The sequence below is a fragment of the Phaseolus vulgaris genome, chromosome 8, assembly GCF_051622355.1.
Source record: "Phaseolus vulgaris cultivar YP4 chromosome 8, ASM5162235v1, whole genome shotgun sequence".
NCBI classification, from domain to species: domain Eukaryota; kingdom Viridiplantae; phylum Streptophyta; class Magnoliopsida; order Fabales; family Fabaceae; genus Phaseolus; species Phaseolus vulgaris.
Genome location: NC_143505.1, coordinates 39,617,844 through 39,644,288, shown reverse-complemented (window position 1 = coordinate 39,644,288; position 26,445 = coordinate 39,617,844).

Sequence of the window (26,445 nt, the reverse complement as noted above, 5' to 3'; positions counted from 1 at the left end):
CCCCAATCATCTAGTCACCTACTCTGAGAGCGTATCTGCCTTCCTCTCGTACCCTGCACCCGGTTACCCTGGGCGTGACCTTCCTCTTGGGTCGTATCTGTCCCGAAGGCGTCTCTGGGGCGGCAGGGGTACCTCACGAGTCAGGCTGCCCTACACTGATGCTTTCACTATGGCCTTGAAGCCACCTTTTCCTTCTCTTTATCGCTGCCCCGTGCTATCGGGACCTCAGGCCTTCCCACGGCGTCGCTCCCTCCATGGTCTTTCCTACCCATGGGTATCGGGGAACCACATTGTGATTGCCTTGTTTCAGCACTGTTTGATCTGGCGACGCCCTGGTTGGGCGACGCCTTTACCTAGGCGACGCCTTGCTTTGGCGACGCTTCCTCTTGGCGTCTCTCCACCTAGGCGACGCCTTGCGTTGACTTTGACTCTCCAGCCGTTGACTTTGACCTTGACTTAGTCAACGCCCGGATACGGGACGGTACACAAGCCCCCCAGTCTTAAGCCGAAGACTTGTCTTCAGCGCAAAGACTAAAGCCTCGCCCACGCCGTCCACGTGCCCTCCTGATGACGTGTCATTCTCTGCTGACTCAGCAATTCTTCGAATTATTGACGCGACACTTTCTGAACCACAGGGGTATTCTTAATGGCTTATTGGACATCCCCTGAAATGGGAAAAATAATGTCCTTTGAGGCTGCGCTAATCGCGTGCCACGTGGCTCATCGTGCGGTCATCTTTAAGAACCTCTTGCGCTCCCCTTGAGCGCTTAATCTTGCAACACGTGGCATCATCGCACGGTTATCATTTGTTGTCCCTCGCGCTTCTCGTAACGTTTAAGTTACCCAAACCCCGCGCTTGCCACTACTGTTACATCCACTTTCTCTGCCCTTTCTCACTGTTCATCTTCTCTGAATCCCTTCTCTCGCGACCCCTGTTCATTCGTGCTTCCGCTCTCCACGCCCTTCAGCCCCCAAAGGTACGGTTTTTTCCCTCCTTGATGATTCTCTTCACTGTATGAACTGCCTGGGACTGTCCATATTACCGCATTTCTTTGGATATCGTTTGTATGCTTCTTTGTTCCTCTCGTTCCCCTTCGCTCTCGTGTGGGTAGGGCGCTCCTAGGATTCTTCCATTTTTTCCCCTTTTCTTCTCCCAACCCCTTTTCTCTGAACCCTTTCTTTTTCTTTTGATCTTCAGCTTTGGCATTGATGGCGAAAACTAAGACCGCCGCGCCTCCCCCGCTCCCTAAGTCTTATTATAAGGGTGAATACGACTGGGCTCCCGACGAACTTCTGGACGAATGCTCCCTCCTAAACTCTGTTGAGGACGTGGAGGCTCACAGGGGGGACCCTGCGCTTTATAACTTCAACGCCTTTCAGAAAAATCACGACTCCCAAGTCCTGGTATGCCGGGTGCGACCTGGGATGCCCGTTTGTGCGGACTCCAGAGAGATTGGGGGAACCCCCTTTTTCTTCCTTTATCAAATGGTACTCAAGAGAGTGGGCCTACGTCTGCCCCTCACTTCCTTCGAGAAAGAGCTGCTTACAGAGATAAACACTGCTCCCGCCCAGCTCCACCCCAATAGTTGGGCTTTCGTGAGGGGGTTCCAAATTCTCTGCGGCTATCTAGGTGTTCCCTCTTCTGTAGACGTTTTTCTCCACTTTTTCGAGGTAAAGAAACAAGGGAAGAGCCTATGGATGAGCTTTTCTGGCATCGCCGGGCGCATCATTCTTACGCTCTTCAAAAATTCGTTCAAAGGATGGAAGAGGAAATTCTTCAAGGTACGTGCGACCAAGCGCGATCCTACCATCCTAGAGGGCTTTCCCCTATACTGGACGGATAAGCCCATAACCATGAAGGCCCTGGCTTTGGATGAGCTTACCCCCTCCGACCGGGATGTGTGCAAAGCCTTGGCGGGACTGGGGTAGTCTTCAATACCGCCAAACTCATCGCGAACGAGTTCAACGCCCATGGGCTTTCTATCTACTTTGGTATCTGCCCTTGATTGTTTATGATACATTAGTTGTTGTGGTTATCTGCGTGTGTTTAGCCATAGAATTTCCCTTCTGCTTCATCTGAACCAACCTTTACTCTACTATTTTTCGCTGTCGCAGGTTCAGTGATGACTTCCTCGAGGCGGCTGGCTCTTGCCAAATTTTTAAAGAAGGCAAAATCTACCAAAGAAGGTGGGGACGTCGTCGCCTCCGACGTGCCCACCGTCGCTTCCCTGCCGATTCCTCCACCATCTGCTTCTCCTCCTCCCATTGCTGCGGTTCCATTAACAAAGGGAAAAGGGTGTTGATAGTAGATTCTGACAGCGAAGACTCGGGTACTGCCCTGGTTTCCCATAAGAGGAGGGCTACGGGCCTCCCTGCCTCACCCGCCGCACCCCCCGGTGATGGGAACTCTCTCAGAGACGATCCTCCTAGTGCCACATCACCGCCACCTCCGCCAGCCCACGAGGAACGAGAGGAAAGGATTGACTTGGTTCCCCCGCCTTCACCGTTGCCGCACCTTGACGCAGCTGAGGCCTCGGGCTCCGCCCCTCCTGTATCAGTCCCTGGCTCGACTTCTCGCAAACCCCGGATTCCTCGCCCCATTCATAGGGAGTTGACGCAGGGCTTTACCAAAGGAATGTCGCCGACTGATCCTCAAAAGGGAGGAGGCATGCCTTATTATATGGGGGCATTCCTGGCGGTGGCAATCAAGAGGCGCACTCAGGCTCGAAATGCTATCAAAGGGAGGGAGGCCCTCCTTAAGCTGAGACAAGAGGTGGGGGCGTTGAAGGAGGAAAAACAGAACTGGGGACTCAAGGAGGAAGCTTCCCAATCTCTGCTAAAACTGGCCCATGAGGGCAGGGAGGGAGCTGAGGCGTACGCGCGAGAACTGGAACAGGCGCATGCAACTCAACTAGCCCAACTCACCTCCTACCAAATCCAGAACATTGGCCTCCAGGAGGCGGCTCTTACATCTGAAGTGCAGCGAAGAAAACTTGAAGAGCTGGATGCTGCTTGGAGGCAGAAGCTAGGAGAGAGAGAGGACGCCTTGGCTGCGAAGGTTGAAGCCTTGAACCTTCTCCAAGCCGAGGCTAACAAGCTCCGCGTGGAGAAGGAATTTCTGGAGAAGCAACTGACATCCAAGGACTCTAGGATTACGGAACTAGAGGGAGAGGTCCAAGAACTGACTGGGGAGATGGCGGGGGCGTTTGAAGAGGGTTTCCAAGAGGCTCTGACCCAGGCGTCCTGCGAGAACCCTGGCATCAATATTTCAAACTGCGACCCCACACACCATGTTGTCGGCAGGAAGGTCGTGCCCATGGACTTGGATGACTGAACCGCTGTCCCTCACCCGCCACCTTTACCTTCAAGCTTAACTCCTTTATACTTTACCTTTGCTTTTGACTCTCTCTTAAACTTGTAATTCTTTGAACCATCTGTACTCTTGTTACAAATCTGGGTGTTCGTATGATTGCTTTTGTGCCTTCGCGATATAGAATTCTGCTTATGTGATCTTATCATCGTTCTTTGCCTTCGCGTGCTTCGGTTGTTTTGTTTGTATTATACTCGCTTCTTTCGCTTCGTTGGGCGACCTTGTATGCTCAGGAAAGGTCGCGTGCCAACCCTCACGCCCGTGGAGAGGCTCACCTAGTGACGCCGTATCGTCCACGGGGTGTTTCTAACACCGAAACGGTTCTCTCCTTGATCCTTAGCCCCCGGCGCCCACGCCTAAGGAGAGGCCTGCTACAGCAGCGCCGTATCGTCCCCGGGTGTCTAAAACGTCGAGTGCTTTGGGGGGGGGGGGGTCGTTCCCTCTATGGTCTTTCCTTCCCATAGGTATCGGGGAACACCCTGCCAGCAATTCGCTGGCGTTTGGCGATCTTATCTCCCTCCACAGTCTTTCCTACCCGTGGGTATCGGGGAGATAACGCCAGCAACTAACTCTGCCTCCTTCAATTTCGTCTCCCTCCTCAGTCTTTCCTACCTGTGGGTATCGGGGAGGCGACACTCTGCCTCCTTCAATTTCGTCTCCCTCCACAGTCTTTCCTACCTGTGGGTATCGGGGAGGCGACCCTGCTGATATTTGGGTTGGCGACGCCCGCGACGTCTCATGCTGGCGTCGTCCTTCATGATTCCAAGCGACGCCTCAGGCGTCTCATATTAGTGTCGCCTTGGGCGTCGTCCCCAACTTGACATTGACTTTGACCTTGGGCTTGGTCGATGCCTGGGGGGCAGCGAAGAGCTCAAGGCCCTTCCCGTATCTTCCACGAGGCGCTCCCTGTATAGCTGATGAGACGTTCAGTCATTCAACTTGATCCACGTGGCGCTTTCTGTATGGCTGATGGGACATTCAGTCATTTCACTGAGTTCTGACTCCTGCTGTGCCCCTGACCCACTTTCGACGGCGCATCGTACCACTGGATACTCTATTGATACGACGCTCTCAGATCTTCACCAGCGGTGCCAGGGTCACCTTTTCATTTTATGCCACGTGGATCAATCGTGCGGTGCATCCATTCGCGTCGTTTGGCGCTCTAACCGCTTTATTTAACTCTTCAAACTCTGAAACTATCCTCATCATTTCCCACTCCTCATAACCTACTTATGTTCTCTCTTCTTGCACCCTTTCTTTCTCACGAAGGGTTGTTCCAGCATTCGCTCCCCTCGCTCGACTCTTGCATTTCCGGCAGTCCCTACACCCATGACAATCCCTGATCTTGTTAAAGAATGTCTTCTCATGCTGCTTCGTCCAGGGTCAGTCCCAAGGACTTGTACCCCTGGGCTTCGAGTGAACTTCTTGATGAGTGTTCATGCTTACTCGCTACCAGGGCCATAAGGGAGCACAAAGGGGATTCGTGTTCTTATGACCACCGGGCCTTCGCGAGGAGACATGACGACGACATCGCTGTGCTCCCTTGCACTCTAGGGGAGCCAGTATGTGGAGACAAACGGGCCAACGAAGGGGTCCCTTTCTTTTACTTTTACCAGGTGGTGTTCAAGACCATCGGAGTGCGCCTACCCTTCTCTTGGTTCGAGAAGGAACTGCTGTCGGAGATTAACGTTGCTCCGGCCCAGTTATACCCCAACAGCTGGGCCTTTGTCAAAGCCTTCGACATTCTCTTCGGGTTTCTGGGTTGTGCACCCTCGGTTGACCTATTTCTTCACTTCTTTGAGGTGAAGAGGCAGAGACACAACCTCTGGGTAACTCTCAGTAATGTACCCGGGAGAGTTCTCTTCACACCCTTCCAAAGCTCATTCTCCGGGTGGAAAGGCCGGTTCTTCAAGATCTGCCGTACTGACCTTGTTCCCGACGCTCTGGATGGGTTTCCACTGTACTGGGTGAGAGAGACGAGGGCCCTCAAAACCAAACCCTTCAAGAAGCTGGCTCCAAGTGATCAAATAGCTTGCCAGATTCTTGCTGAGGCGGGAGGTTTTGACTCTGCCACTTTGATCAGCCTGGAGTTCAACGCTGGGACTCTCGAAAAGTACATAGGTAAGAGTCGCTGCCCTAGAAACTCCGGCCCTTGTTGTTTCTGTATGTGCATGTCTCGCCTCATGGTATCTCTGACACATTTATCTCTCTTGGCGCAGGTTCGAAAATAAACCAAGAAAGGAGGACACGACTTACTCGAGCTCTGCGGGCTGGGAAAGGGGCTTCGCCTTCCTCCAGTGCTGATTCTGATGACCACTGAAAAGTGGCTCTTTTGTGACTTGCACGAGTTGTAATATTCGCCCCATTTGGGCTACTTCAATTGTATTGAACATTGCTTGTAACACCAACTTTTTCTATATCAATTGATTTTTGCAACGTCACTTTACTCTGCATACATTTCGCATATTGCACGCTTTCCTTCGCCCTGCTCATCAACGGCGCCCGCCTCCATCCAGGCGACGCCTTCTTTCTTGACGACGCCTTGACCTAGGCGGCGCCTTCTTTCTTGGCGACACCTTTCCTTACTTCCAACAGAGAAAGATACGGACTAAAAACCAAGGCACTTCTTTTTCTCAAATTGGTTTTACCTTTTATTAGGGTGACCTCATTAAAAAACCCCCAAGAGGGAAAAAGAGCGTCCCCTTCAACTAAATTGTTACATAACTGCTTACATAAGTCAACTGAAATAAAATTTTAGGTTGGCTGCATTCCAACTGCGCGGGATAGGACCTCCATCTAAAGTCTCCAGGTTGTACGAACCGTTGCCCTTAGCCTCAGTAACTCTGAAGGGTCTGGTCCACTTGGGAGACAGCTTATTCTCCAACTCGTATGGGTGAGCTTTCCTCATCACTAGGTCGCCGACCTGAAACTGTCGCGGCTTTACCTTAGAGCTATATTGCCGCTCTACTCTTCTCTTCGTCGCTTCAGCTTTTATTCTAGCTTCTTCCCTGGCCTCGTCTAGCAGATCCAGGTTTACCCGCCTCTCTACATTGGATTCCTCCGCCACAAAGTTTTGAAAACGTGGCGAGCTCTCATGTATTTCTACCGGGATCATCGCGTCCGACCCGTAAACCAAACTGAAAGGCGTCTCCATAGTAGAGGATTGGGGCATGGTGTGATATGCCCATACGATCCTTGGTAGCTCTTCCGCCCACGCCCCTTTGGCTTTCTCCAACCTTCTTTTTAACCCCCTCAACAGAACTCTGTTTGCCGATTCTACCTGCCCATTAGTCTGGGGGTGCTCAACTGATGCAAACACCTGTTTAATGCCTACCTCAGCACATAGGTTTCTCAACTGTTGACTGGCGAATTGGGTTCCGTTGTCGGATATCAGCCGCCTAGGTACGCCAAATCGGCACACAATGTTCTTCCACACAAAATGTTGTACTTTGTGCGCTGTGATTTGTGCCACGGGCTCTGCCTCTATCCATTTGGTGAAGTATTCGATGGCAACGATCAAATACTTCATCTGCCTGATCGCCAGTGGGAAGGGGCCCAGGATGTCAATTCCCCATGTGTGGAAAGGCCACGGGCTGTATATGGACCGCAACTCTTCTGGCGGCGCCTTGTGCCAGTCGGCGTGCTTTTGGCATTGCCTACACCGCTGGGCGTGCCGTGCGCAGTCCTCTTTCACTGTTGGCCAGAAGAAACCTGCGCGTATTACCTTGGAGGCTAAGGATCTTCCCCCTACGTGGCTCCCGCAGATGCCTTCGTGTAATTCCGCCATTATCCTGGTGCACTCATCGCCACTGACGCATGTTAGGATAGGGTGAGTGAAACCGTGCCTGAACAGCACCCCATCCACCAAAGTATATCTTGCGGCATTTCTTTTGACCTTTTTACCTTTTTCAGGCTCCACTAGGATAGCCCCATCCGCCAGGTATCGCTTGTAGGGCGTCATCCAGGTGTCTCCCCTGGCCAAAACACATACCTGTATCTGCTCTTCTTCAGGCACACCCGCGTACATGCTGATGCGGGGCGCCCTCTGCGTATCTTGGGTCAAAGAGCAATGACTCCTCGGCCTTCCCCTTGATGTATAAATCTGGAGGACATCCACCCTGTTGTCTTCCACAAATCTACGCGGAGCTTTGAGAGTCTCCTGGATCACTGTCCTCTGTCTACCCCCCTTGCCTGAGCTGGCCAGCTTTGCAAGCAGGTCAGCTCTAGCATTCTGCTCCCTCGGGACATGTATCAGCTCAAGGGCGTTGAATGCTCCTTTCAACAACTGGACGTATTTCAGGTACGCCGCCATCTGTGGGTCCTTCGCCTGGAACTCACCCGACACCTGTCCCGTAATCAGCTGGGAGTCGCTCTTCACCAGGAGGTTCTGTGCGCCCATCTCCTTGGCCAGGAGCATTCCTGCTATCAGGGCTTCATATTCTGCCTGATTGTTACTTGCCTTGAAGGCGAAGCGCAGGGCCTGCTCGATCAATATGCCGTCGGGTCCCTCCAAGACTATTCCCGCACCGCTCCCTTGTTGGTTGGAAGAGCCATCAACCGAGAGCAGCCACTGCGAACTCACCTCCACCTCTTGCTCACCTCCGGGCGACAGTTCCGCTATAAAATCTGCGTACACCTGCCCTTTGATGGATCCTCTAGGCTCGTACTGGATGTCGAATTCTGACAGTTCCACCGCCCAGCGCACCATTCTTCCTGCCACATCAGGTTTCTGCAGCACTTTCTGTATAGGGAGGTTGGTCATTACCACCACCGTAAAGCTGTGGAAGTAATGACGGAGCCTCCTAGCAGAGAACACTACCGCCAGCGCCGCCTTCTCTAGCGCTTGGTACCTTGTCTCAGCTCCCTGTAAGGCCTTGCTTACGAAATAGATGGGCTTCTGACTCTGGTCCTGCTCTTGGACCAACACGGAACTGATGGCCCGCTCCGTTACAGTAAAATATAACCGGAGGGGCACGCCCGCTACCGGCTTGCAGAGGACCGGTGGCGTCGTCAGGTACTCCTTCAGCTTAATGAAAGCCGCTTCGCATTCATCAGTCCATGCAAAGCGACTATTTCTCTTGAGGCACTGGCAATACGGGTGCCCCTTCTCTCCTTCGGCGGAAACAAACCTCGAGAGCGCCACCATCTGCCCTGTCAGCTGTTGCACCTCCTTTACCAACGTCGGGCTCCGCATGGCGATAATAGCCGCACATTTGTCGGGGTTCGCCTCTATCCCCCTCTCGGTGAGCATAAAACCCAAGAACTTACCGGCCTCTACCCGAAAACACACTTCTCGGGGTTTAACTTGAGGCGGTACTTGGATATTGTGTTGAACAACTCCTCCAGGTCCGCCATGTGCTGCACCCTATTCTGCAACGCCACCACCATGTCGTCTACATAGGCGTACACATTCCTCCCGAGCATTGGCGCCAGGACCTTGTCCATTAACCTTTGGTACGTGGCGCCCGCATTTTTCAGCCCAAAAGGCATCACCTTATAGCAGTAACTGCAGGTCTCAGTCATGAATGCAGTCTTGTTCTCATCTCTGGGGTGCATCTTGATCTGGTTGTACCCTGAAAAGGCATCCAGGAAACTCAGCACCTTGCTGCCAGACGCACTGTCTACCAAGGCGTCGATGCTGGGCAGCGGATACGAGTCCTTTGGGCATGCCTTGTTCTGGTCCGTGAAGTCAACACACATCCTCCACTTTCCGGTCGCCTTTTTCACCAAGACGACGTTGGCGAGCCACTCAGGGTACTGAATCTCCCTGATGTGGCCAGCACTCAACAGCTTTTGCGTTTCGTCTTTCACCACCTGCTGTCGTTCCTCATTGAACTTTCTCCTTCTCTGACGCACGGGGCGGACCGTGGCGTCCATGCTGAGGTGGTGACACAGGAAATCGGGATCAATGCCTGGCATATCCGAGGCGGACCATGCGAAGGCATCCAGGTGGCGTGAAATCACTTTCGCCACCCCTTCCTGTTCTTCCGGGCTCAGCGAACTTCCCAACTTGAAAGTCTTGCCGCCAATCTCCCTTTCTACGGCGTTAGCCGCGGGCTGCTCCCTGCTATCATCTTCGACGGGCGCCGCCTCTTCCACGGGCGCCGCGTCGTCAGGGCCTTCCTCCATAGGCGCATCTGCTTCGGGCATTGCCCTCTCCGCTATGGCCTCTTCAGGCGTCAACCCAGCGGGCGTCGCCTCAATCATCGTCGTGTCCGCGCTCGGCGGACGTTCATACACCATGAACACGCCTCTCTTCGTTTTCAGGCTGTTTTCATAGCATTTCCTTGCCTCCTCCTGGTCTGACCTGATGACTATCACCTGGCCATTGAGGTCTGGCAGCTTCATCTTCATGTGGCGTGTGGAGGATACCGCGTTCAGACGGTTTAACGCCGGTCTGCCCAGCAAAATATTGTAGGCGGAGTTGGCGTTCACGACCAGGTACCCGATGCTTTCGGTACGGGAGGCCTCTCCGTCTGTGAACGTAGTCCTCAACTCCAGGTACCCCCGGACTTCCACCTGGTTATCCCCGAACCCGTACAGGCACCCTGTATAGGGACTCAACAGATCGGGGGACAGCCGTAACTTATTAAAGGTCGACAGAAACAAGACGTCTGCCGAACTTCCTTGGTCGACAAGCACTCTGTGCACCTTCCTTCCGGCTGTGACAACTGAGATGACAACGGGGTCGTTGTCGTGGGGTACCACATCTCAGAGGTCTCTTCTCGTGAACACGATATCCGACTCCCACGGCTCCCCTGAGAGCCTCTCTTCGATTGAATTCACCCCCCTCGCGTATTTCTTCCGCTGGGAGGCGGTGGGTCCTCCGCCGGAAAAACCTCCAGCAATGGTGTGGACCTCACCAAGCACAGGCATCTCGTGTGCTGGTTCTTCCGCCGACGGCGGCAAGGTGGCGGTCGTTGTGGGATCTGCGACATAGTCCTTCAAAAACCCAGTCCTCACCAGCTCATCTAGCTGGTAGCCCAACGACAGGCAATTATCAATGTGGTGCCCGAAAGCCTCGTGGAATTCGCACCAAGAGTCTTTACGGGGCCCTAACACCTTGTCGGTCTTCGCCGGTCGCCTCAGCCTCTCAGCTATGTTAGGCACGGCGATCAAATCCTTCAACTCAACCACAAAGTTGTACCTCGCCGGTCTCGCTCTTTCTCTGGCCGGGCGATCGCCTCCTGCTGGACCCCGGGGCTGGGGCTTTCTGGCCTCGTAGGGGCGTCTCGCCTCTGGCTTCTTTCTTCCCGTCGTGGTCTCATTGACCCTGACGGGTTGAGCTCGCGCCGGTCCCCTCGGACGTGAGGGCACGGCGCTGGTGCGCTTCACACACACCTCCCCTTCAGAAGCAATATGTTCTACCGCCCTACGCCGTAGTTCAGCGAAAGTCCTAGGGCGGTTGCGGATGATGGATTCTCCAAAAGGACCGGGGCATACGCCTTTCACAAATGCGTACACGATCATAGGCTCCTCTGTCGTACCAACCTTCACGACCTGGGCCCCGAAGCGATTGATATACTCCTTCAGGGTCTCCCCTTGATACTGCTTCACATCGAACAGGTCGTAAGAGACTGGCGGCGGGGCCTTGTTTGCTAAGTATTGTTCCCTGAACAATCGCGACAATTGGCGGAAAGATGTGATATGACCCTCTGGGAGGCTAATGAACCAGTCCATAGCCATCCCGGTCAGGGTGCTCATGAAGAGCTTGCACTTGGCAGCATCAGAACCGCCTATCAGGACCATCTGTGTGTGAAATGCAGCAAGGTGCGTCTCTGGGTCCTCCATCCCGGTGAAGATCACCTTGGGTCCCGCGAACGTGTTCGGGATCGCTGCGTCTAGGATCTCCTGCGAGAAAGGAGTGGAAAACTCCCTTGGTGGGGAATGGTTCTCCATCTCGTCATGTCCAGGCCGCCTCCGATCATTTCTTAGGCCCTGGCGCAACTCCTCATTCACACGGTGGAGCTCTTCGTTCCGCTCATGCGAGGCGTCAAGGTCTGCCTGCATGCGTTCCTGTTCCATTTTCGAATCCGCCATGTCCTGCTGCAGCCCCCTCATTATCTCCAGGACCTGCTGCATGGATAGTTCTGCTGGGGCTGCGCGTGCTGTGCTTCGTCTGGTGGGGGCCATCGTCACTCCAACCTCCTCCAACGTTACTGCGACTTCGTAGATTTTCTCGAACTTGTGATGGGACTGATGTTTTATATCGGCCCCACGGTGGGCGCCAAATGTTCCGTCCGGTCGACCGGGACGTCTTCGTGCGCGACCTCAACCGTCAGCTAGGGACTCCTTCCCACTGATTACCTGTGGATTCCTGCAAAAAGAGGACAAAGAGGCGCCCTAGCTCCGTTTGCACTCCGACGCTCAAGTCAGCCAGCAAGAAACACCAAAACTGTTCACCTCCATCTCTGAGCACCGCGTGTGGCACTCTGAAGGTGGTAAGAAATAACTGTGTATTGTGTGTCTGTGTTCTCTCTCTCAGGCAAAAATATTCCCAGTCCCTTGTTCGTAACCTTGAAGCACGAGCAAGCAACTAGAGAGTTCTGGTAAATTTGCAGAAAGTTCGAACCCCGTTTCCAACATTCCCCGCGCTATTTAAACCTCCCAAGCATTTAAAGCGCCTTAAAGCGCTTTTAATCACAAACGTAACGCACACATTAAAGCGTTTAATTAGAAAACGTAGCGCATTTAAGACGTTGAAACGCTTGGGAGCCATCATAGTACCTGAACGCTCGAAACGGAAACTGTATTGAATGACATTAATTACCTGGCACCTGACTAGAGGGTGTTTCTATTCTGACATGGCTGTCGTACACGTGGAGGGCCTCACGACGCCATGACCCCATCTGGGGGCGTTTCTGCCCATCTGGGGACGTTTCTACGTGTGAGTCCTGCTGGTTGGGAGTGCTACTGCGCTAGGGGTGACTTTTTGGGTGCCAACTCATGCCCCCAATCATCTAGTCACCTACTCTGAGAGCGTATCTGCCTTCCTCTCGTACCCTGCACCCGGTTACCCTGGGCGTGACCTTCCTCTTGGGTCGTATCTGTTCCGAAGGCGTCTCTGGGGCGGCAGGGGTACCTCACGAGTCAGGCTGCCCTACACTGATGCTTTCACTATGGCCTTGAAGCCACCTTTTCCTTCTCTTTATCGCTGCCCCGTGCTATCGGGACCTCAGGCCTTCCCACGGCGTCGCTCCCTCCATGGTCTTTCCTACCCATGGGTATCGGGGAACCACATTGTGATTGCCTTGTTTCAGCACTGTTTGATCTGGCGACGCCCTGGTTGGGCGACGCCTTTACCTAGGCGACGCCTTGCTTTGGCGACGCTTCCTCTTGACGTCTCTCCACCTAGGCGACGCCTTGCGTTGACTTTGACTCTCCAGCCGTTGACTTTGACCTTGACTTAGTCAACGCCCGGATACGGGACGGTACAATATTTTTAAAAAAAAAATCACCAGAGATTGTTTAATCTATCCATAAATACTTTTTACTGCATAATTGTCCATTTCCTTTGCTTCTTCCATGAGTTGCTATGAAGGCTATTTGGTGGGTAGTAAAAACCATAAGTGGGACCCACACATTTGAGACAAGAAAGTTATAAAAGACAACAAAGGTATAGGTATTGTGGTCCTCCCATGATATATATATGAAACAAACAACAACCTAACTGAATTACAAACAACAGCAAAGGCACTACGCCATTCCCTAAACCACCATCCCTGACTTAGTTCAGCAAAGATCCAAAACACCTGACTGAATCACACAGCAGTAACACCACCTACACAAGGCAAATACATTCTATACAAACCTAGAATACTAGCCCACATAGCTACCAAAAACCGTCCCACACAGCAACCAAAATCAGAACCCCGACCATCCCAACCAGCAGCTACAAAACACCAAAAACAGGACAATATACACCCCATTGCATATACATTTGAGTGTCCATCTCTATCACCTCCCATCCAAGATCCAAACTTTATCGGAGTACAAGTCAATGGAAGTGGTTTTCCTGTGTGCTGCAAGGAAGGGTAAATTGCATTGAAAATCTTAAAGGGAAAGAATGTACGAGTTAATAGACATACATTGAAGATGACATACCTTCCTTAAAGCGTTGCTAACTCGACGTAAATAATGAGGAACAACTTTCCAGAGTGATTGCTCCACAATATTCAATCCTGGGAGAATTGAAAAGATTAACCAAGAGGCTCTTGTTCTTAAACTTCTTTTTTTAACAGTGTATAAAATCATTCAAGAGCTGAAAGATAAATATCAAGGACTGTGGTATCCTAAAAGATTAAGCCATTGTGCGTTCATCTAAGAGCATTTTTGGGACAATAAACACAAAACTCTTGAACACTTGGTCAAAACGGCCATAGAGCATTCTTAAGGAACAACTAAAAAAACTTTAGTTCAGAGTTAAAATGTTATTAAACATATAATACTCAAGAAGCTTATCGGCCCTGGCTTCATCGAGTGGTGTGGGTTTTTCACGCCTAAGTTCATCTCTTCCTCCTCTCACTAATTATATGAATCTATGTGTTTAAACATGAACCAGAATAAGTGCTTTAAAGGCTGCAAATTAACATCATCACATTCCACAACTTGTGATTAAATATTAAGTTGTATAGTTTGATCTAGACTTTATATTTCTTTTTCATTTCTGTTCTTATTTTACTGAATTACGTGGTCTATTCATTTCGCTTTACCCACTTAAAGGACCATCTTGCTAAAATCCAACCTCACAAAGCTAAGATATTCACAATCCTCTATCAATGACCTACAAGGAACTTAGCATCAAAATCATTCAAGAACTTAGCATTCTCTTAAATCAACCCCTTAAATCAAACAATGTAAGAAGAAAAAAATTGGGTTAGGGTTAGACCTTCAAACCACTAAAAATCAAGAACCTAGGGTTACACAAAGATTAAGTTCAAGGTCGTCAAAGAAGAAGAAGGAATGGAGGAAGAAATGTGGAACTCACCGTTCACGGTCGCACGCTCATGGTCGAAGCACGGTCACCGTCACGGTCATGGTCAAAGAAGAAGAAGGAGTGGAGGATGAATGTTCACGGTCGCACGTTCACGGTCGAAGCACGGTCACCGTCACGGTCATGGTCAAGCAGCTTTGTGGGCTCTCTCAAGCTCATATTCGAGTTCAGTACCACTTTTCAACAACTAGAAGTTTTGAAATAAATTAATTATTTGAGATATTCATAATTTTATTATTTTTAATTTTAAAATCATAGCGTGGGCTAAACCTTCAAAACTTTTAAGTAGCGTGGACTTAGCTTCAAAGGCATAGCATGGGTGGATGTGTACTTTACCCCCGACCTCTACAAGCATATATTGGGTGTTAAGGTTACATGCCATGCCATGATATTCAAGCGGTTGATCCTGATTACTATATGAATTTGAAATGGATGTTGGAGGTGAGTTTCAATTTACAATCTTTAAGACTTTATTAGTTATTTTTCATAGGCAACATGCACACACTTAAGGGTCAGGCCATAATATAGGAGTGTCATTGGGTACGATAAGACTGATTGTGGGTGTTGAGGGAGAGAAGTGTCAGCCTCATCTTAGAAGTGAGTGACTTGGGGGATCTGCGTGTGTTTTGGGAAGTCATGTATAAAATTGTGATTTCAGAAATTATTAATTTACCTAGGTTCGAAGCTAATCAATGGATATAATTCAATGAGATACAAACTTATTGGGTATTATAATATCGAATTCTCTAACAAGCTTTGTTGAATATCTAATATCAATAGTTCTTTTAAACTTTTCCTAATTTTAGTATAACAAAAGTTACTCGTAGTTTCATATTCTTTCCATTCTTATCTGGTTTAAGTCTAGCAGATCTTACAACTTCATTTATATTTGTTCCACCCTACAATATAAATATGGCTCAATGAATTATATAAATGCATTTCCTTTTTCGGAGATTTACATTACCTCATTCTATGAAATAGTTGAAGTATTGGAGAATATTAGCATTTTTCCAGATGTGTTGTGACAGTTGGAAACTCAAGAGGTAACTCAATTTCAGAATATTAAAGGCTGAGGTAACTCAAGAGCTTAAAGAAAGCTTCATGGAGGAGTTTAGTGCGCGAATGGAAATGGAGTTCAAAAAGCGGTGGGAGGGTTTAGGACACTCACAGCAACCACCTATTATGGTAGAAGATGAACCACCTCCGCCTCCTATTAAGAAAGTCAGCACTAAAGGGAGTTGTTCGGCAGTTGATCTATCAGGGAATGACTTTGGCTCAACTAGCCAATGCGAATTATATGTTGAATGTAATTCTTTGACCCGACTCCTTGCCTTGGGTAAGTGTTATGAACGGGTCACAATGTTACACAATGTGCCTCTTCCTTCTAATTTCATGAAGGTCACGGTGGAGAAGGTCCTTTATGGTGATCTTGCAGTTCCTGTGCCAACATCAGAGGTCACAATTGTAGCAGAGGCATTACATACTTTCGTTGCCTGGCCTAGACATCTCGTCAGACCTATAAACTCTATGGTATATCTTTGCACTAATACTAATAGAATTATATATCAGATATATTACATTCTAACTAATTTAAGTATTTGTTTGTTTTGATGAATAGCAGGAACCTAAGACAAATCTGCCTCTTGGAAAGAAGAAAATAGTCTCCATTGATGATCCTCTGGCGGTATTGGTGGAAGTTGCTACAGCTTTAGATACAACCGTCTTAGAGGTTCCATGGGATGCCAATGTTTTTGGAAGGCATAGTAATCTACCGTTGTACGTTCACATGTCTGATTTGTTGGACCTTGTATCCGGAGATCAAGAGATTAACATAACAATTCTGCAATTATGGATGATGTAAGTTCAAATTTTAAAATCTTTATACTTTTGATTTATTAAATATATTGTTCCGGCCGGTTGACCTGGGACGTCTTTGTGCGCAACCTTGCCCGTCAGCTAGGTTCACCTTCCCTCTGGCTACCTGTGGATACCTGCAAAGAAGGAAAAAAAGGCGCCCTAGCGGCTGTTTGCACTCCGACGCTCAAGTCATCTAGCAAGAAACACCAAAAACTCTGCACCTCCGTATCGGAGCACCGTGAATGGCACTCTGAAGGTGGTAAATGAAACTGTGTATTGTGTATCTTTTCTCCTTCTGGCAAACAACCTTTCTCTAGTCCGTTGTGCGTAGCCTCAAGACTCGAGCAAGCAACTAGAGTGTATTCTGGGAAAATTTTCCAAAAGTTCGAACCCCGTTTCCAACATCCCAGGTTCTATTTAAACGCCTCTAGCATTTAAAGCGTCTTAAAGCGCATTTAATTATGAAACGTTCAGCGCCTTTAAGACGTTTAAACCGCCTGAAGCATTTAAAGTACCTTAAAACGCTCGAAACGTAAACTTTAATTACCTTTAAATAGCTTTAATTACCTTATACCTGACAAATGGATGTTGTTGTTCTGACTTGGCTGCTATTACACGTGGAGGGCCTCACAGCACCGCGACCCAACTTAGGGGTATTTCGTCGTGTGAGTCCTCCTTCCTTGGAGTGCATCTGGCGCAAGGGATGACTTTTTGGGTGCCAGCTGATGCCCCCAAACATCTAGTCACTCGCTTTGAGAGCGTATCTACCTTCCTCTCGTACCCTGCACCTGGCTACCCTGGGCGTGACCCTCCTCATGAGTCGTATCTATCCCAAGGGCCTCTCTGGGGTGATATGGGCACTTCGCGAGTCAGATTGCTCTCCACTGGCGCTAGTACTATGGCCTCGAAGCCACCTTTCTCTTCCCTTTATTGCTACCCCGGGTTATCGGGGTTTGAGGCCTTCCCATGGCGTCACTCCCTCCATGGTCTTTCCTACCCATGGGTATCGGGGAGCAACACTGTGGATGCCTTGCCCTGGTGACATTTTACCTTGGCGACGCCCTACCTTAGCGACGCCTTAACTTGGCGACGCCTTCTCTAGGCAACGTCTTATCTGGGCGACGCTTCCTCTTGGCGACGCCTCGCCTTGGTGATGCTTGCACTTGGCGTGGCCTCACCGTCGCCTTGCCTAGGCGACGCCTTATGTTGACTTTGACCTTGACGATGACTTTGACCTTGACTTTGTCAACGCTCGGGTACGGGACGATACACAAGCCCCCCAGTCTCGAGCTAATTACTTGTTTTCAGCGACGTGGCACCCCAGAGAAGGCTTTGCCCCCATCGTACACGTGGCACCCCAGTGACGTGTCATTCTCTAGTCAGCGGACGTGACCAACTTCGTACCGCTGCTGTGACACTCTCCGTACTGCTGATGTGACCTTCTCTGTATTGGATATGTAACATTCTATGAGTGGGAAAAACGACGCTTCGAGCTATACTCTCAATCTCTTGACACGTGGCCTAATCACACGGTCACGGTTTGGCGCCTCTTGCGCTTCAAGTTGATACTTAATCCCTCGACACGTGGCTCAATCGCACGGTCCCAAATTAGCGCCTCTTAGGTTCCAAGTGCAACGTTTAAGACTTCGAAATCCTGCGCCTCAAACACTGTTCTATTCACTCATTCGCATTGTGCGCTGTTGTTCATCTCTCTTTCTTTGAAGTTCTAGCGATCGCTGCTCCCTCTGCGCCTCATCAACAACCACCGACCCCGACGTTCAAAGGTACGATTTTTCTACCTCCATGGCTCTTTCTCTTGATTTATGATGTCCGATATAATTGCCTGGGACCGTCTGTGCTTCTGCATTTCTACATTTCTTTCTCTCATCGTGCTTCTACGCTCTCTTCTCCCTCTTTCTGGGTTTCTTCGCATGGGTGGCGTTTTCTAGGGTTTGTCTTCCCTTTTCTGCCTTGGCCTTGCTTGTTAAAACCCCTTTCCTTTCTTCTTTCTTCAGCTATTTAATCGCATCATGGTGCGCTCGAAAACGAAGTCCAGTCCTCCCCCCAAGATCAACTACAAGGCCCTCTATAAATGGGCCTCTGACGATCTCTTAAACGAATGCACCACCTTGACAACGATCGAGGATGTGGAGAACCATCAGGGTGACCCTCATTTATACAACTTCAACGCCTTCTGTCGCACCAACGATGCCCACATCTCCGTCCGCTACGGCACACCCGGGGAACCCGTTTGTGTGGATGATAGGCCTAGGGGTAGGGCCCCCTTTTTCTTCATGTACCAAACAGTATTCAAACGCGTTGGTGTGCGCCTTCCATTTACACCCTTCGAGAGGGAACTCCTCACGGAGATCAACATGGCCCCCGCCCAGCTACACCCTAATAGCTGGGCCTTCGTCCGGGCCTTTCAAATTCTCTGCGGATATCTGGGCGTTCCCCCTTCTGTGGACGTCTTTCTTCATTTCTTCGAGGTGAAGAAACAAGGGAAAAGCCTCTGGGTGAGCTTTTCCGGGATCGCCGGCAGGATAATCCTCTCCCTCTTCCAGAACTCATACAAAGGCTGGAAAGGGAAATTCTTTAGGGTGTGCTGCCCCAAACAGGACCCCACAGCCTTAGATGGCTTTCCCCTATACTGGACAGAGCACCCCAAGCTGCTCAAGCCTAAGACCCTGGATGAGTTGTCCTCCGCTGATAGGGGGGTATGTGAGGCCTTGGCTGGCCTGAAGATTGTTTGACACGCTGAAGCTCATAGCGTGTGAGTACAACACGCACACCCTGTCCACCTATTTTGGTAAGGAGGCTCGTCCCTTGTTGCTTTTTTGTTCTTCCTTTCTTATCTGTGCTTTATTGCATCATGCTTATACTGCTGGCCTTCTCCACATGTTTCCCTCGTTGCTAAGTGTTCGTTTGTACTCTTTATATTTCATTTACCTATGGGCCTTGTGGATCTGTATAACTGCGTTGGTGGTGGGATTGGCATTCTGTGCTTTGTGTGTAACTGACGCCTTGTGCTTGGCTTGGTGTGGCTTTAACCTTTGTTCTTTGGTTGGTCTGAATGCAGGATCAGTGATGGATTCGTCTAAGAGGATGGTCCTGGCGAAAGCATTGAAGGCTCGTGCCCCCAAGGCTGGCGCCTCCACCATCCCCACTGCTGACCCAAACCTCCCACTATCCTCGCCCTGACCAACACCAACCACCACCGAAACTCCACTAGACCCATCTTTACCACCTCCACGTAGCCCCCAAACACTCCAAACGCCTAATTCACCTCCACCCATCGCCGCAGTCCCACTGGTTGTGGCCTCATCACCTGCTCCAGCCCCCCTTGACAAAGGGAAGAGGGTGCTGGAGGTCCTCTCCGATGACGAAGACTCCGGCGGTGGGGTAGTCTTCAAGAGGAGAAGGGCTGCTAGGGTTCCCATCCTACCAGCAGCATCCCCACAAGGAGGGGAGTCCTTCAGGGACAATCCCCCTAGCGCCACCTCTCCCCAACCCATAATAGTCCAAGAGGAAAAAGGCGATGGGGCCGAGTCTGCTCCACCTCCACCACCAGTAGAGGTCTCTGCTGTTCCTGCCTCCGTTTCTGCTGCCCCAGAGCTTATTGTCATTCCTCCTCCAATCATGCATTTGATGAGGGGCTTCAACGGAGGGTTGATGCAGAAGGCTCCGATAGGAGAGAAGGAATGCCTTATCATTTGGGAGCCTTCTTGGCCGTGGCCCTTGATTGGCGCACCCAAGCTAGGAATGCTGCTTCAAACACACGAGCCTTCCAGGCCCTGAAAGAAGAAGTGGCCGCTGTGAAGGAGGAGAAGGAAGCTTTGGGACGCCAAAATGAGGCCTATCAAGCCTCTCTGAAGTTGGCCCAAGAGGCCAAAGAGGAGGCTGACAGGCAACTAAATGAGGCGATGGAAATCCAGGATGATTTCTACGTCCGGGAGGTGTCTCTCCAAGTTCAAGTAACGGATCTCCAAGACATGGCCGAGGCTTCCGAAGAGCTTCAGAAGAACTTGGAGGATCAGTGCTATAGGCAGGCGGAGAGACTGGAGAGGATGGAGGAGGAAATGGCTACTAAGGTCAAGGCCTTGGGCATTCTCCAGGTCGATCATGACATGCTGCAAACTGAGGTCAATAGGCTCCAAGTTGAGAAGGAGGCTCTGGAGAAGCAGGTGGCCTCCGGGGACTCTACCATCGAGGAGTTGGAGAAGGTCAGGAAGGAACTTATCGACGACATGGCCGGCACCTTCGAGGAGGGATTCAAGGAGGCTTTGGCCCAAGCCGCCTGCGAGAACCCGGGGATCAATGTTTCAAATTGTGATCCCACCCACCATGTCGTCGACGGACAAGTCGTGCCTCTCGAGTTGGATGACTGAACCGCCAACTCTCAGCTGCCACCTTTACCTTTTGTGCTTTTTTATTCGTTCTTGATAACCTTGTAAATATTTTGAACCATTTGCACTTTGTTGGAACAATGGGTTTCGTATAACGATTGCATACTGCTGAGGCGTTGAGCGCTGTTTGCCTGATATCTTCGCCTTTCTTCTTCATTTTTGTATGTTTCAACTGATTTACCTGTACTTTACCTGTTTCTTTCGCTGTGTTGGGCGATCCCGTATGTGCGACGCACGCAAAAGTCGAGACCTGCTCCGGGTCTAAACTCTTGGGACAAGGTCGCACTTCAATGCCCACGCCCATGGAGAGGCCTGTCTAACAGCGCCGTATCGTCCATGGAGTGTCTTAAACACCAAGGCGATCTGTCCCTTAATTCTTGGTGCTTGGCGCCCACGCCTAAGGAGAGGTCTACCACAGCAGCGCCGTATCGTCCTCAGGGTGTTTAGAAACGCCAAGCACCGGGAAGACTCGAAGCCCCCCATGGGGTCGCTCCCTCCATGGTCTTTCCTTCCCGTGGGTATCGGGGAGCAACCCTGCCGGTGGCTCACTTGGCTTCCGGCGATCTCGCCTCCCTCATAGTCCTTCCTACCTGTGGGTATCGGGGAGGCGACACCGCTACTTCTGGCGATCTCGTCTCCCTCCACAGTCTTTCCTTCCTGTGGGTATCGGGGAGGCGATGCCGCTACTTCTGGCGATCTCGTCTCCCTCCACAGTTTTTCCTTCCTATGGGTATCGGGGAGGCGACGCCGCTGATGCCTTATACTGGCGACGCCTCGAGCGTCTTATACTGGCGACGCCTTCAGCGTCTTATACTGGCGACGCCTTCAGCGTCTTATACTGGCGACGCCTTCAGCGTCTTATACTGGTGACGCCGTCAGCGTCTTGGCGATGCTTGGTGCGATCAACCTGTTGACTTTGACCTTGGCATTGACTTTGACTTCGACTCTGGTCGACGCCTGGGGGCGCGGCACTTTCCGTAGCGGAAAGCTTAAGGTCTCGCCCACACCATCCACGTGGCATTTCTCATACGGCTGATGGGATGTTCCCTCACTTGACTTGATCTTGACATTTTCTGAGCCTCTGACAAGATGCTCCCATTCTCGACGGCGCATCGTACCCTTGGGAATTCTGTCGACGCGACGTTTTCTGAATGTTAACCAGTGACGCCAGGGTCATCCTCCCATCCCCTGACACGTGGCTCGATCGCACGGTGCTCCCTTTTGCGTCGTTTGGCGCTCCAACTGTAATATTTAGGTCTTTGAAATCTTGTAGCTGAACCCATCATCTCTGTGTTTTTGCACCCTCCTTGCACCGCTCCTCTTCCACACAAAGAGTTCCTTCTGCGTTCTTTCCAGTTGGCGTTTTTCTCCCGCCTTCCTAACGCGTTATTCTCCTTAGATCTTCCAGCTCCTTCACTGATACTTTGTGCCGACATGTCTACCCATCCTCCTCCCCCTAGGATTAACCCCAAGGACCTTTATGCATGGTCCTCGCGCGACCTCCTCGACGAGTGCTCCAGCTTACTCTCTACCAGGGTCGTGAGGGAACACATGGGGGATCCGTGCTCCTACGTTCATCGTGCCTTCGCGAAGAGGCATGATGACGATATCACCGTGCTCCCTTGCACCTTAGGGGAGCCGGTGTGCGGAGACGAACGGGCCAACGACAGGGTCCCCTTCTTCTACTTCTACCAGGTGGTCTTCAAAAGCATCGACGTGCGCCTGCCCTTCTCCAGGTTTGAGAGGGAACTACTGACAGAGATTAATGCTGCTCCAGCCCAGTTGTACCCTAATAGCTGGGCTTTCGTCATAGCCTTCGACATACTATTTGGCTTTCTGGGGTGCGCACCCTCGGTTGACATCTTTCTTCACTTCTTTGAGGTGAAGAGGCAAAGGAACAACCTCAGGGTGACCCTCAGCAACTCCCTTCCAAAACTCCTTCACAGGGTGGAAGGGTAGATTTTTCAAAGTTTGCTGTTCCGATCTTGTGCCTTCCGCCCTGGATGGTTTTCCACTATACTGGGTGAGGGAGACGAGAGCCTTGAAGTCCAAGCCTTTCAAGAGGCTACCCTTGAACGACTAGGTGGCATGCCGGATCCTGGCTGAGGCGGGGGGCTTTGACGCTGCCACTTTGATTAGCTTGGAGTACAACGCCGAAGCCTTGGAGAAATATATATGTACGAGAGATTACCTTAGAACCTCCCACTCCTCATCTTTACTAAATCTTTGCATGTCCTGTCTTGTGGTGCCTTCACCATGCTTGTTTTCTTCGGTGCAGGTTCGAAGATAAACCGACAACAGAGGTCACAGCTTACCTAGGCGCTAAGGACCGAGAACGGAGCTTCGTCCTCCTCCCATCCAGACTCCGGAGGCCACTGAGAGGTGGCCTGTTTGCACTTTTCGTACGAGCATAGGGCATGTACATGTTTGCCTCATTTGTCTCATTCGCCTTTATCTCCAACTTTATTTGTAATCTTAACTCTTGCGCCATGTTTTGATTTCTGTAACGCCGCTCCTTTACTCTTGCACACTCTCGTCTACATTCGCTTCCTCTGACATGCTGTGCGCGTTTCCTCCGTTATGTTTCTTGGCGACGCCCCCTTCTTGGCAACGCGTATGTTTGGCGACGCCCCCTTCTTGGCGACGCGTATGTTTGGCGACGCCCCCTTCTTGGCGACGCGTACGTTCGGCGACGCCTGTCGCCACCTCGAGTCTTTGTCTTTTATCTCTTTACCCCTTTATCTTACACTTCGAGTGGGAAGAAGATAAAAACTGAGGCAAGGTTTTTCTTGAACTTCTTTTCTTTTTATTTGGGTGACCTCGTTAAAAAACCCCCCCAAGAGGGAAAAAGAGTGTCCCCTACGATAAGATTGTTACATGGCTGTTCACTTACATAATTCAACCAAAATAAAACTTCAAATTGGCCGCATTCCAGCTGCGCGGAATGGGACCCCCTTCCAAAGTCTCTAGGTTGTACGAACCATTCCTCTTAGCCTCAGTGATTCTAAAGGGTCCGGTCCACTTGGGAGACAATTTATTTTCTAGCTCATATGGGTGAGCCTTCCTCATAACTAAGTCGCCAACCTGGAAATGTCGTGGCTTCACCTTGGAGCTATATTGTCGTTCTACTCTTCTCTTCACTGCCTCGGCCTTTATTCTTGCTTCTTCCCTGGCTTCGTCCAGTAGGTCCAGATTCACCCGCCTCTCTTCGTTGGATTCTTCAGCCACGAAATTCTGGTAACGTGGCGAGCTCTCGTGAATCTCAACCGGGATCATCGCGTCTGACCCATATACTAAGCTGAAAGGCGTCTCCATGGTGGAAGACTGGGGCATGGTGTGGTATGCCCATACAATCCTTGGCACTTCCTCCGCCCACGCTCCTTTAGCTTTTTCTAGCCTTCTCTTTAGTCCTCTCAGCAAAACTCTATTCGCTGACTCTACTTGCCCATTAGTCTGGGGGTGTTCGACTGATGGGAACACTTGCTTGATGCCTACCTCTGCGCACAGGTTTCTCAACTGTTGGCTGGCGAACTGGGTTCCATTGTCGGATACCAGACGCCTAGGCACGCCAAAGCGACACACAATGTTCTTCCAAACAAAGTGTTGCACCTTGTGAGCAGTAATCTGGGCCACGGGCTCCGCCTCTATCCACTTGGTAAAGTATTCAATGGCAACGATCAAATACTTCATCTGTCTTATCGCCAATGGGAATGGACCTATGATGTCAATCTGCCACGTATGGAAAGGCCACGGGCTGTATATGGATCTCAGCTCCTCTGGCGGCGCCTTGTGCCAATCAGCGTGTTTCTGACACTGCTTGCAACGCTGGACGTGCCGCACGCAATCCTCTATTACTGTTGGCCAGTAGAAACCTGCGCGTACCACCTTAGAAGCTAAAGACCTTCCCCGCACGTGACTCCCACAAATGCCTTCGTGGAGCTCCGCCATTATTCTGGTGCACTCGTCGCCGCTTACGCACGTTAGGATAGGGTGGGTGAACCCATGTCTAAACAATACTCCATCCACTAGGGTGTATCTTGTGGCATTCCTCTTAACCTTCTTGCCCTCCTCTGGTTCCGCTAGGAGAACCCCATCCGCCAGATACCGTCTGTATGGCGTCATCCAGGTGTCTCCTTCGGCTAAAGCATATATCTGCGCATGCCTTCCTCCTTCAGGCGTGTCCGCGTATGTGCTGATATGGGGCGTCTTTACCGTATCCTGAGTCAAGGAACGATGACTCCTTGGCCTCCCTCTCGCAGTGCTAATATGGAGGACATCCACCCTGTTGTCTTCCACAAATTTTCTCGGAGCTTTGAGTGTCTCTTGGATTACTGTCCTCTGCCTGCCCCCCTTGCCTGAGCTGGCCAGCAAGTTAGCTCTGGCATTCTATTCTCGTGGGACATGTATTAGCTCAAGAGCGCTAAATGCTCCCTTCAACAGTTGGACGTACCTTAAATACGCCGCCATTTGTGGGTCTTTTGCTTGGAACTCACCCGATACTTGTCCCGTAATCAGCTGTGAATCACTTTTCACCAAGAGGTTCTGCGCGCCCATCTCCTTAGTCAGGAGCATCCCTGCAATCAGTGCTTCGTACTTAGCCTGATTGTTGCTTGCTTTAAAGGCGAAACGCAGAGCTTGCTCAATCAGCACACCATTGGGTCCCTCCAAGACTATCCCTGCACCACTTCCTTGCTTATTGCAAGAGCCGTCGACCGAGAGCAACCACTGCGAACCCGCCTCCACCACTTGTTCGCCCCCGGGCGAGAGCTCTGCCACAAAATCTGCATATACCTGTCCTTTGATGGATCCTCTGGGCTCATACTGGATGTCAAACTCTGACAACTCCACCGCCCAGCGCACCATCCTTCTCGCTACGTCAGGTTGGGAGGTTCGTCATCACCACTACTGTAAAACTGTGGAAGTAGTGGCGGAGCCTCCTGGCCGAAAATACCACGGCCAACGCTGCCTTTTCCAGCGACTGGTATCTCGTCTCTGGGCCTTGTAAGGCCTTGCTCACGAAATAGATGGGCTTTTGAATTTGGTCCTGCTCCTGGACCAGCACAGAACTGATAGCTCATTCTGTTACCGCAAAGTATAGCCGAAGGGGCACGCCTGTTACTGGTTTTTAAAGGACCGGTGGCGTCGCCAAGTACTCTTTCAACTTGATGAAAGTCGCTTCACATTCGTCGGTCCATGCAAAGCGACTATTCCTTTTAAGGCACTGGAAATAGGGGTGCCCCTTCTCTCCTCCCGTAGAAACAAACCTTGATAATGCCGCCATTTGCCCTGTCAATTGCTGCACTTCCTTTACTGATGTCGGGCTTCTCATGGCGATGATGGCTGCGCACTTGTCCGGGTTTGCCTCAATTCCTCTTTCCGTGAGCATGAAGCCTAAAAACTTCCCTGCCTCAACCCCAAAGGCACATTTCTCAGGGTTCAGCTTGAGTCGATACTTCGAGATGGTGGCAAACAACTCTTCCAGGTCTGTTGTATGTCGCTTCTTATCGGGCGAAGTTGCCACCATGTCGTCTACGTAGGCTCGCACGTTCCTTCCCAACATGGGCGCCAGGACTTTGTCCATTAGCCTCTGATAGGTGGCGCCCGTATTCTTTAACCCGAACGGCATTACTTTGTAGCAGTAGCTACACGTCTCGGTCATGAACTCTGTTTTACCCTCATCTCTCGGGTGCATCTTGATCTGATTATACCCCGAAAAAGCGTCCAAGAAACTTAGCATTTCACAGCCTGAAGCACTATCCACCAGGGCATCAATGCTGGGTAGTGGATACGAGTCTTTAGGGCATGCCTTGTTCAGGTCC